This window comes from Acomys minous, assembly GCF_964271855.1.
Source record: "Acomys minous genome assembly, chromosome: 5".
Taxonomy (NCBI): domain Eukaryota; kingdom Metazoa; phylum Chordata; class Mammalia; order Rodentia; family Muridae; genus Acomys; species Acomys minous.
Window position 1 is genome coordinate 119,770,576 of NC_140494.1, and position 12,179 is coordinate 119,782,754.

Sequence of the window (12,179 nt, forward strand, 5' to 3'; positions counted from 1 at the left end):
CAACTCAGCTCACCACTCTCTGTAACTCCAGCTGCAGGGGATCTGACACTGTCTCCTGGCCTCTCTTGGTACACACACACACACACACACACACACACACACACACACACACACACACAGAGAGAGAGAGAGAGAGAGAGAGAGAGAGAGAGAGAGAGAGAGAGAGAGAGAAATAAAAACAAAATCACTCTTCTTTATAACTGTTTAAAAACAGGAAATATCTGCACAAAGCCATGTTAGCCAAAAAGACAAACGCGCATCAGCTGAGTTATAGCATGAGCCTATGCTGGGGCTGGGAGACGGCTCCATCAATAAACTGCTTAGGAGCTGAGCTCAGGACCCCAGCACATGCGTGAAAGGCCTAGCATGATTGCCCACCTCAGTAACACCAGCGCTGGGGCTGCAGATGCCGAGGCTGCCTGGGAACTGCTGCTCAGCACAGCATCAGGGAACTGGGGGGGTGCCTAAGAGTGCCTGGGCTCTGGTTAGTTTCTTTTTTGTGGGTTGTTGTTGTTGTTGTTGTTTTGTTGTGTTTGGTTTTGGATTTGTTTTGTTTTGTTTATCAACTTGACACAGGGGTCATCTGGGGAGAGCTCATTGCAACTGAGACAAAGCCTTCATCGCACTGGCCTACAGGCAAGACTGTGAGGCTCTTGGGGAATGTTTGACGTGGGAGGGCCCAGCTCACTGTAAGCAGAGCCCACCCTGCGCAGGCAGCCCTACACGACATGTAAGAAAGCATGCCACATGACCCAGTAAGCAGCACTCCTCCATGGCTTCCGCTTCGGTTCCTGCCTCCAGGTTCCTGCCTTCAGCTCCTTCCCTAACTTCCTTCAGTGACGGCGTGGGATTCCACCAGGACGTGCAAGCCAAATACACCTTTTCCTTCCCAAGTTGCTTTTGATCGTGGTGTTTAACAAAGCAACAGAAAACAAACAAACTAGGGCGTTCTGCCTCAAAATATAAGGTGGAAGGCTACTTGAGGAAGACACATTACCATCATACTCTGGCCTATACACACATGAACATACAAGCACATCCATGCACATGTACACACACATACTATACATACATACATACATACCAAAAAGCATATATAAGCATATACAAAGGGAAAAACAGATGGTGAGAGGCAGCCGTCATACCATGCATATATAAGAGATGGCGTTTTTGTCCTTTGGCCATTTATCATTTACTAAGTGGTCTGTTTGGCCCCAGATTATCTGCTTTGGAACCAGGTGGAACTCGATTGTCACCCCGCTCTACACTTGCTATACGAGCGTCCACTGTCTGAGCTACGGAGCAGGATAGTGTCTGGCTGACCTTAGAGGGCCTGAATTCCCCCAGGTAAAGCCAGCCCCGGATGTGGGGCTCCACGCACAGAAGCCCCCTCTCCCTCAACTGCCAGAGCACCTTTGTGCTTGAAGCAGAGTAAAGGCCTGACCTGACTAATGAGATCAGACCTTACCCCGACGTGCCTGGGGATGTAGCTCAGTAGTAAAGCACTTGTCTACCATGGCTGGTCAGGCCCTAGGTTCAAGCCCCAGTACCACCAAAAAAGAAGGAAACAAAACAGGAAGAACCAAAAATGTGCATCATGGCTCTACCTGGGGCTCTTCAGGTGGCAGGGGGGTGGGGGTGGGGGGATGTGCGGCGGGGACGGGGCGGGGGGAGGGGTGACTGGCCCTCCTATTAAACATTAGGCAAGTGTAACTTAACAGCACCAATCCAGGATGAGGCGAAGGGAGCTCAGGGAAGGCAGAACAGGGGGCAGTGTTTGGGTTTGCATCCTGGCCATATGGTCTCAAGTCCCGATTCTGCAGTCTTTTCTACCATCAGCCACTTGGCCTGGGGCTGCTGGGTCACAGCAAATCTACCAATGGGCAGAGAGGGGCAGAACTGGCCTAGGCCACCAGAGGCTGACATCCCTGTCCAGCCCACCAGCATTCTGTCCAGCTAGCATGGAGTCAGGGGGGCAAGGGGTTGGAGGTCTAATCAAAAGGGCAGCAGGAGGCCACGGGGCCAGCAACAGAGGGTGGAACCAGAATTTAAAGCACGCAGGGTCAAGGGTCAAAGCAGCCATTATCAATCAAGGAGTTAAGTCACTTTACAGAAGTGAGCCTTGGCGTCCCGGGAGGAGGGCAGCTTCTGTCTCCTACGGTCTGGGATTCGCAGGGCTAGGCATGGATAAAATGATGGCGAATACTGAAGTGACCCTGGTGTGTGCCTGTGGCTGCTTGAGGCATTTGACAAAGGTCACAAATCTCCCACACGAGGTACGCTGCGCTATTACAGCGCCCATTTTGCAGGTGGGAAATTACAGCACAGGGGTTATGGACCGTGTGTGAAGACTGTGACCAAGGCTGGGACTCAGGGAACTACTTATTCCTGGAGAGCTGTCACCTTCTGTTCTGCACACATGCTGCTGATGTAGGACTGGACAGGACTCCGTTGTGGAGGCCGGTGTGTAGCCTAGGGGCAAATGCCTTCGTTGTTTATCTCCCTGGAAATGACAAGCTGTTGGAGGGACTGTTTCAGGAGAAAAAAGCGAGTTCAGTAACTGCAAATTTGTCACTTGCTGCTACCAACAGCAGCTTTCCAAAAAGGCAAAGAGGTAGCTCCTCAGCAGTTCATGTAGTGCCCCCCACCCCCCCACCCCCCCCACCCCCCACCCCCCCCACCCCCGGCCCCGGGCAGCCGAAATTAATCATCTCTCTCATGATTTCACCTCAAAGAAAATGATCACAGAGTCAAGGCCCACAACCATTCCCACAGTAGTCAGACACGTGGCTGCATCCCTGCTATAAATCAAAGGTGATGCCCAGCTTTCATCAGATGCCTGCAGATAATTCCCCTGCCATTTCCCTGCTGGGTCTCCGAGAGCCACCACCGCCTAAAGGGTTAACATCTCATTTCCTCCTGTCTTTCAAGCCTTAATCCCCATCCTGAGCTGGGAGCATTCCAAGCCCACCTGGAGCAGGTCAAGACCAGCTCCCAGCCCATGACTGGTCCTTCATTTCCCCTGGCAGGAGATTAGATGCCACCCGTTAATCACTCATTACCTCTGTCTTCCCTGCTGGCCAGGCCTCGGGCAGCCTGCCAAGGGGCCTGGGAGGGTGTTGTGAGCTGTCCAGGGCCACCCTTCCGGGGACAAGACACAGTGGCACAAGCCTGGCTCAGGACTCCATGGGCCACACCCAAGCAGAGGGAGAGCACAGCCTGGCTTCCACCTAAGGTATCCTTAAGGCTCCCAGTGACAGACCTCTGCTAAGCTGAAAGATTAGGGAAAGAAAGAGAAGTAATCTAAAAGTGGCAGCTTTCCCCCAAAACGACCATTCACCAAGGGGAAAAAACCCCCCACCCCACCCCCATCCCCACCCCCGCTGCCTACCCAGTACTTGTGCTCTTCAGAGGACCGAGGGCCTAACTGGACAGGAAGTGGAGAAAAGACAAGATGCTGGCTGGATGATTCCATAGCACAGCTGTGCGTTCAGTGGCTGGGCTGGAGCTCAGGGCTGTAACAGTCAGTCCTTTCAGACAAAACCCTGCCCCTGGGAAGCCCCTACGCAGGTTTCTTCTGGAATACTGTTAGTGAGTGGCCACTTCTGTCAAGCATTGATCAGTCAGAGTAGACAGGAGAGACGGTAAGTGCTGCTGTGCCAATGCTTTCCCTAAGGGGCTTCGAACCCCCACCTGCCTTTATCCCATTGTTAACATGTGAAGATGGGGGTGAGAGGTGGGCAAACATGAAGCACTGTTAAGTGACTCTGACAGCCACCACTAAAGGGGAGGAGAGCGACTGTGGCCAGCTTGGCCTGGACAGCCCTATTCGGACCAGCCCAGCCCATGTGATACCCCAGCAGCCTGGGGTTTTCAAATTAAAGCATTCTGATCTTTCTTCTTAGGTCTTGTTCAGACCATGGTTGGAAGGGCTTAGACGCTTTCAGGTAGGGCGGGAAGGAAGTGCTTTGCTTTCAAAAACTTCATTCAAAGGCCCCTTTAAAAAAGGGGGGGGGCTCTCCTGAGATCACAGTTCTCCCCTACTCACTCCTTAAGATCAGAGTTAAAGTTTCTGCTAAAACAAACAAACAAAGAAACAAAGAAACAAACAGGTATAGTGATACGTGTTTATAATACCAGCGCTGCAGCAGGCAAACGTAGGCACATCCCTGACATCCTATGGCCTCCGTACCTGTGTGGCACATGCACACTAATGTACATGTACAAATACACAGAGAGACAGAGACAGAGACAGAGACAGAGAGAAGTGACATGCCATTTGAGCTATCTGTCACTAAAGTCTTATTCCTGGTTCAGAAGGTAGCCTGGGACTCTGGTCTTCAAAGCTATGTGTGCATAAGAATCGATTTCAATTTCTCTCTCATTCTGTCTCTGTCCGGCTGCCTGTCGCCCCTCCCCCACTGTTTTATTCCTTACTTCCCCTTTCCCTTCTTTCTCCCTGGGCAGTTGGTTATCAGCTGCTCTCCTCACAAACCCTGGAGGGCAGCGATACTTACTGTCTTGCTCTGTGTAAGCCCCGAGCGCACAGTAATAGTCCCTGGCACACAACAGATGTTCAAAAGTATTTGCTGGGGAAAAAATTAAATGGGAGTGAATACTGGGGAGCCATTGTGATTTCTTGTGAGGAATGATGGGGGTGACGTCAGGACTTCAGGAATATTAATCTGTCAGCATGAAAGAAGATGGATTAAAATGAAGAGAGCCACCCATGGCTGCGAGTCAGGAAGGGACATTGTTACTGTAATTTGGACACGGTTTAAGGTCGGGGCAGGAAAATAATTTGAGATATCACAAAAGAATGTGGAAAGGGCTTTACTGTAAATGAGCTGTGCATGTAGGGAATGGGCTAAGGGTGCTAGGGGCCACTTAAACATGGATACCAACAGCCAAGAGGGATGCCAAAGACACCCTGGAGAACTGGGGGGGTGGGGGTGGGGGCTAGAGAAGGAAAGGCCATGCTCAGATCTGTGGGTAACAGACATGATTGCTAGGCAAAACCCAGCAACTTCAAGCCCTGACCTTCCTCCAAAAACGTACTGTGCTTTCCTTCCTTCACAAAGCTCGAGAGACTTCTCCATGGCACAGGAGGGTGAGAGTGAGACCGATCTGGTACCCTGCGCGGCGCCAGGCATGGAGATTGCATGAGCTCCCTCATCCCCACAGCGAGGCCAATACCATCACTTGTGTCAGTAGTGGCTTCCTCATACTCTCATCATCCCAAACTCAATTTCCAGGCTGGACCTTTGGGGATTCCCTGCCCCAGCCCTTTGGAGGTTTAGAGGAAAGTCCCGGGGCTCTCATCTGCTTCCTCGTATTAATTTCCAGGGTAGGGTTGTGTTTTTTTGTTTTTGTTTTTTCAAAGGACTTCGATTATAGCGCCAACAACAACAACAAAAATCTATAGGAATTGAGTAGGGCTACATTTAAATCACTTTTTTTTCTTGTTTTAATGTTTGCTCTTTTGTACACAGAGACCCAGTTAAGGTTTTCTCAGGTCTAGCAACTGCATCGCTTCCATCTCTACCAGGTCAAGATGTCAAAGATAACACAGCGGCTCTGCAAAGTGTGAGCTCTTAGCTGATGTCCAGGTGTCTCAGATGCAAAGGACGTTGGACGGGAGTCTTATTGCATTTACTCCAAACTCTAAGGGGCTTCTGCTCCCCAGATCCTAGGCTTCCATTCACCTACTGCCTGCAAAAGGGCGAGACACTGTCTGGCAAAGAATTCACTTTCAAGAGTACGGAAAGCTGCGGGACGGCTTAAAATCTCACTAGACCCATAAGTCCACACGCTAAGCTGGTGCCTCCGAGTCCTCTTCCCAAGTCTAAGAAAAGTGAACCTTCACTCCAGATCTCTCCCACTTCAAGGTGAGCAAATCGGTCAAAAGCTAGCTACTCAGTCCCTTGAATGACCACGGATAAATGAGCTGCCCTTGATGTACAGAAACAGCAACAGGCCCACTTGGGCTAGGACCGACACTGGGTTGCCATGACTATCCTGACCTGGGGATCAGAGAGGCTTTCTAGAAGCTAGAACGATGGAGGCCCCAGACTGGGGCTCAGGAGGTGCTGACACTCCCCCCAGCAATCCCAGGCGAAGCGGAAGGGAGCCAGGCTGCGGTGGGGATACAAGTGCAGCAGCGTGAGGAGTTCCACTCTGAGCTTATCTTCCGGAGGGCCAGTTCACCGCTTCCCCCAACCTCAGGTGGCCCCAGAGTTGAGTCAGGGGGTGGAGAGTAAGGGCAGAGGGGGCCTCCAGGAAAGGGGGGAAGAAAGAGGAGGAGAGGGGGAGGTGAAAAGGGAAGAGGAGAGGAAGAGTAAAGGTGAAGAGGAAAAAGAAAGAGAAAGAGGAAAGGAAGGGAAAGAGGAAGGGAAATAAGAGGGGAGGGAAAGGAATGAAAGGGAAATAGAGGAAAAGAAAGAGGAAGGGGAAGTGAGAAAGGAAGGGGAAACAGAAGAGGAAGGAAAAAGGGAAGAGAAGGGAAGAAGCGAAGACTGCATCCCAGCTGCCGCCACGGGCCCCGACATACCCACGCGCGCCGGGCTGCGGGGCTGCCCCGAGCTCTGGACTGTGGCGGGCCGGGCTGCGCGGGTCTGCTCACCTGGACTGGTCCGGAGCGGCCGCCTCCTCAGCCCCGGGTGCTTCCCGAGAGCCGCCGCATGGACGGCCGCCCGCCCCGCAAGGGCTCCCGCAGCGCCCCGGTACGTCGGGTGCGCGGGCGGCCAGCGATTGCCCAGCGCACACGGCTCAGGCGTGGAGTCTGCGGACGGAGAGCGCGGTCCGCGCGCCCTGCCCTCCCGCGCGGCCTCCCGCTGTCACCTCCAGCCGTCCCTGCCGCCCCCTGGCGGCCGCCTAGGGGAGAGGCGGGCACTGACCCACCCCATCACCCCGAGGATGTAGGGGCCCTCGAAATCCGTGATCCTGAGGTCCCCCTGGGAATTGGGAGAAGGGACTTCCACCAGGAGAGGCAGGAGAGGCAGAAGAGGGGAGGACTGTCTGGGCAGAGGCTAGAGGGCTGGAGAGTGGTGATCATGGAACTTAGAGGGGCATGGAGTTGAGGCTGGTTTACAGTATAGCTTTCCTCTCCGGCTTCCAGGGTTATAGTGCGTCCCTAAGAGAAAAACTCCCCAGAACCTGAACAACAGCATGCTCGCTAGATCTAAGGTGGTCCTCAGGCTCGGCCGCGAGCGCGTTTGCTTCCTAAGCCGCAGTACCGGTCCCACTCCCAGCTTCTTGAGTTCAAACACGGTGCTGAATTGTTTAAATTCAACCCAGGTGTCTAGCGCTGAAAGAAGGAAGCACGAAGGAGAAAATGTCCTCCATTTGCAGAGGGTGACTTTAAACAATTGAAGAGGCCCCCAGGCACTGGAGTCTCTCTCCCTTGGTGAAGGAGCCTGTTTGTTTATGGCTGCCTCAAAAGCCTCCCCGCAGGGGGTGTTTGGAAAGGGCTAGGGTACCTGCGTGCTGACTCGGGTAGTGGCAGAAGGCAAGCAACCCTACTTCAGAGCCAGGCCACATCAGGGGTGGGCGTGGTGTGCTTTGAGGGAGCAGAAAAGGTGTGTGTTGGGGGGCGGAGGAAGGTACTTCACTAAAAAAAAAATAACAAAGGGGGCTGGGAAACACAAGAGTTGAGGCAAAGGGGGAGAACCGATTTTGAGTGCCTGGTACCTGGATACAGCTGGGGCTGGCTGAATTCATTTGTTCCAAACAATTGGAAACAAATTGTGATGAGAGGCACCTGGGGTGTGTGTGTGTGTGTATCCTGAGTCAGCGAATCAAATCTAGCAAATTCTAACTCATTTCATCCATTTAAAACCAATAGCCAGGTGATGGCCTCTGCCACCAGGTGTGTGCCATAGGCCCTTCCACAGATATAAGAGGGCCAACCCGACACCTTCTCCCTCTCTGGCTCTCTGCTCTCTGCCTCTCTCTCTCACTCCCTTTCTCCCCTCCCCCTCCCCCTCCGCCTCCCCTTCTCTCCCTTTCTCTCTCCCTTTGTTTCCCTCTGTCTGTCTCCCTAAGGGGTGGCCCCTTCTCTCTCTCTCTCTCTCTCTCTCTCTCTCTCTCTCTCCCTCTCCCTCTCCCTCTCCCTCTCCCTCTCCCTCTCCCTCTCCCTCTCCCTCTCCCTCTCCCTCTCCCTCTCCCTCTCCCTCCCTCCCACTGTCTCTCTGTCTCTGTCTCTCTCTCTCCCCTCATGGCCCACTCAGGCCCTAACTCCTCTCCCCTTCCCTCCCTCCAAATAAATCTCTCCACATCAGATCTGTTGTGTGGCATTCATCAGTAATGATAAGGAAAAGCGCTTGCTGCTCCTCGGGAGGCCAGAGTTCAGTTTCCAGCGCCCACTTTGGGCGGGTCACACCACTTGTAACTTGAGCTCTAGGAGATTTGACGCCCTCTTCTGGCCTCTGTGGGCTCTGCACATACATGGCAATCACTCACAAAGGCATAGACACATAAATAAAAATAAGTCTTCAAAACAAACTCCAGTCATTATAAGCTGAATTATTTATATAAGAGCATGTTAAATATTTATGCTAAAGTTGGGTGCTTACCATTTTTCCACCAAGTGTTTACTGTCAATCCTGTTACACATCTGGTTATTAAGTCATGTACATATGTAGTATGTACCTATGAATGTATGTATGTATTATGATGTACGTTGTATTGTGTATTTATCTATGTTGTATGTGTGTGTATGTATGTATGAGTCAGATGGGGAGGATTTTGTCCTCATGTATGAAATAAGCTACTTTCCCTCATCCAAAGGCTGTGTAAAGAAGGGCGGTGCTTCTGACTACAGTTCTAGGCAGCTGAGGTCACTTAGCCCAAGGATCTGCCTGAAGTGTCAATGCCGTTGATATATAACATCTTGGGTGGTGGGACGTACAACCCTCACATAGCTACAGAGGTTATGATTCTTACTGTGGGCTGTTTCAAAACAGCCCGTGCTGTTGGTTGCTTGATAGAAGGCCTCTTCCAATTTTGAATTCAAGCCTCTTCCTTGTGGTTACCAGCCATTGGTGTATCGGTCCTAGAGGTGCCCCCTAAAATGATAGGTTAAAAAAAAAACATAATCGTCCTGTGAGGAGAGTCCCCGTATATACCTGTTTCCCCGGCACACATTCATGTTGCTCCAGATGGGGTGGGAGATGCCATCTCTTTGACCCTGCTTTCTTTAGAGAGCTACATGGCACTGTGTTCGGTTATGCAGCCCCAGACCGGAGGTACATCTATCACATGTGGTGGGGGTTCCCAGAAATGTGAAGAGTGTGGCGCTGGGGTGTCAGAACCTATGGAGCAGGAGTCAGAGGAGAGTGTGGCCCTGGGGAGGTTCTGGCTCCTCCTCTCACTAAGGGGCCCTGAGACTGCATAGGGGAGGCGGTGGCAACAGGGCCCAGAGTCACGTGGCTGTAAGTTAGTTGTTTTACCAGTAGAATGTTTCTTGAAGACAGAAGAGCGTTCCAAGCTCTGAACGCAGGCTGAGAGGTACTTCGGGGCTTGTGTTGAGGCAGGGAGGGAAAGCACTCTGTTAGCTGCTAGCATTTGAAAGCATGCAGGCAAACAGACATGCATGCAAACCCCTCATTTCAACCTTCTGTTGAGTCGCGAGAATCCACCATGGTTCTTTTAAAGTTCTTTTCACTTTCTTGTTTGGAAACTTACACTGTAAAGTCAAGACAGGCTTGTGCTCTGCAAATGAGTAAGGAGAAGACATGATTCAAAGGTTAGTCTTGGCAACTTGACAGTGTTTAGAATCACCTAGGAGACACACCTTTAGGTTTAATTAAGGTAGGAAAACCCAATCTGGATGACTGCATATGGGTGGCATGTGGCCCATTAGCCAGGGCTCCGGAGCAAACAATAAGGAGACAGAAGACAGGACATTGACACATGGAGCCAAAATAAACTTTTCCTTCTCAAAGTTGCTTTGATCAGGTATCTTGTGAGGAACAATAAGAAACAACAATTAAGCCTCGTTGAGTGCTAGTGAACACATTGTTTTAAAATTATTTCTTGTAAACACATTGTTTTAAACTGTTTCTTGGGGGCCCCGCAAGATGGTTTCAGCGGCTGGAAACGCTGGCCACCAAGCCTGACGACCTGAGTTTGATTCCCAGACCCCCACATGGTGGAAGGTGAGAACTGACTCCTGAAAGTGGTCCTCTGCCTTCCTCCAACACTCTACAGTACCACGTGTTCTCCTGACCATAAATAACAAGGGTGCAATTAAAAATAAACTATTCATAAACTAGATCTAAGTGTTTCAGGATAAATTTTCTCTCATGGTTGCTTCCTTACCCCACTTCTCTCCTTTCCTCTTTCAGGGCCTGGAGTAGCAACTTACATACCGACTCTGAGCCCTTGCCTATGGCTGGCTGCAACTTGACCTGTCACATGACTACATGACAGGTCACAGACTAATTTGTCTGCAGCCACAGTCTCTGAGGTCACAGGGGTCAAGGTATTTAGATGGACTGTCAGGGGACTGTTCAGAGAACTCCCATGAAGTGTCCCAGCAACTTCAGGCACACCTCGAGTTATCTTGCTGTGCCCTTTCTATTCCTATCTCTCTCTTCCCCTCTTGCTCACATCCTGTCAGCAGAGATAGCAAAGTGGCTTTACCTGGTACAGCGCAACTTTTGGAATCCCAAGCATCCAGATTATTTCTCTTTTTCCCCTCTTTCAGGCAGGAGGCGCCTTCGATCTGAAGTAAGTTGCTTCTTACTAAGGTTAGCGATGCTGGAAAGAAGCAGGGAAGGAACGGATGAGCCAAGTGACCTAAGGAAACCGGGCAGAAGGGAAAGATCTGCTGTAGAAAGGAAGCCTCGTGCAAAGGGCTAGAGGGAGGCGGAAGCAGCCTGCTGTGGCCAAGGCTCAGAGTGTAAGAGAGGAAAACGAGGGCCTTGGGATGACTGGGGAGCGCCTGGCAGGTGATTAGCCACTACAGAACCGCAAAGGCTAGGGCCTTTTTTTGCATCAGACCCAGCAGAAGCTGCAGGCTGGGGCAGGAGGCGTCCCTGCTCCCCTGGGTGATGAAGTAGGGAATATTCTGGTGGAGTGGTGGAAACAGCTTGATGTGGGAGCTGCCAATCAGCAGATGGAAATGTATAGCCCAGTCCATGTCAGGGACACTGAGTACCATTTCTGAAAGTTGTGTCATTTTCCAACAAATAAAAGGAATCCCAGTGGGGGTGGCACTGGGCCCCTTTGTTGTTGTTGTTGTTGTTGTTTTAATATGTATTAAAAAGTAATTGTAAAAAAATTCCAAAATTGTGTTGTAATGAAAATATTCAAAGCAAAATAAAATAAATCCATCATTATAAAGGAATGTTGTTTGCCTTCCATTGCTTCCTGCAAGACTCTCCTAAAAAGGCCTTGTCCTTCACACATTGCACACAGTGCCTCTTGTACCTCCTGAAGCCAGCACTGCAAACCCCCAACACAGTAGGTGGGTGAGAACGCCACCAGCACGCATTTGCTGTGTTTCAAGCTAATCAAATTACATTGCTGGAAATTACAATCACTTTGGCCTTGTTGGCAATTTCCCCTCTTTAGCAAACTGTCTTTCTTGTCGAAGGTGACCTTTAGGAAAGGCCATGAGATACAGCAAAGCCAGTGAGCACTAGTCAGGTACAGCCTGTGCAGGAAACCAAGTCACCATAGGCCAAGAAGGCAAGTGGCACCGGAGCTGATTCTTTCACCTTAGCTCACTCGCCTTTATCCTGCCTCTCGTCCAAAGGCTGCCCACTGTGGGCCAATGGTGATACCTCGGTAGATTTGACTGGGGTTGGCCATGGGCTAGTTCTCAGGAGAATGCACCTTGGTCTTTAATTTTTTTTTTCTTATTTATGTGTATGGGTGTATTGCCTGCGCATATGTCTGTGTGCCACATGTGTGCCTGGCACCCACAGAGGCCAGAAGAACGTGTTAGATCCTCTGGGGCTGGAGTTGTACACAGATGTGAGGCACCCTGTGAATGCTGGGGGATCAAACCCAAGTCAGCTAGAAGAGCAGCCAGGGCCCTTAAACTGCTGAGCCATCTCTTCAGCCCCTTTCCTGTCTTGGTTTTTGAGACGATGTCTCACTGGGACCTGTGGCTCACCAATTAGGCTAGACTGACTGGCCAGTAAGCCCCAGGAATCCATCTGTCTCTCCCT

General features: G+C 51.1%; 1 protein-coding gene and 1 long non-coding RNA gene across 3 annotated transcripts in view; both read right to left on the reverse strand.

Moving 5' to 3' along the window:
• The window catches only part of THSD4 (thrombospondin type 1 domain containing 4), a 555,462-nt gene extending 548,652 nt beyond the window's left edge, over positions 1–6,810 (reverse strand). Inside the window, exon 1 of one of the 2 annotated variants that reach the window (XM_084782532.1) lies at positions 6,623–6,810. The gene's annotated coding sequence lies outside the window, so the exon portion shown is untranslated. Of the gene's footprint in view, positions 1–6,550 lie in introns of both variants that reach the window. The other variant, XM_084782533.1, reaches the window with a different exon arrangement.
• A 1,737-nt stretch (positions 6,811–8,547) lies between these two features.
• Positions 8,548–12,179, reverse strand: part of LOC311597925 — a 30,272-nt gene continuing 26,640 nt past the window's right edge. The window contains exons 3-5 of the long non-coding RNA XR_014779401.1: positions 10,645–10,761; positions 9,450–9,711; positions 8,548–9,065 (exon numbers count right to left, since the gene is read on the reverse strand). This is a non-coding gene — a long non-coding RNA (uncharacterized lncRNA). The remainder of the gene's footprint in view (positions 9,066–9,449; positions 9,712–10,644; positions 10,762–12,179) is intronic.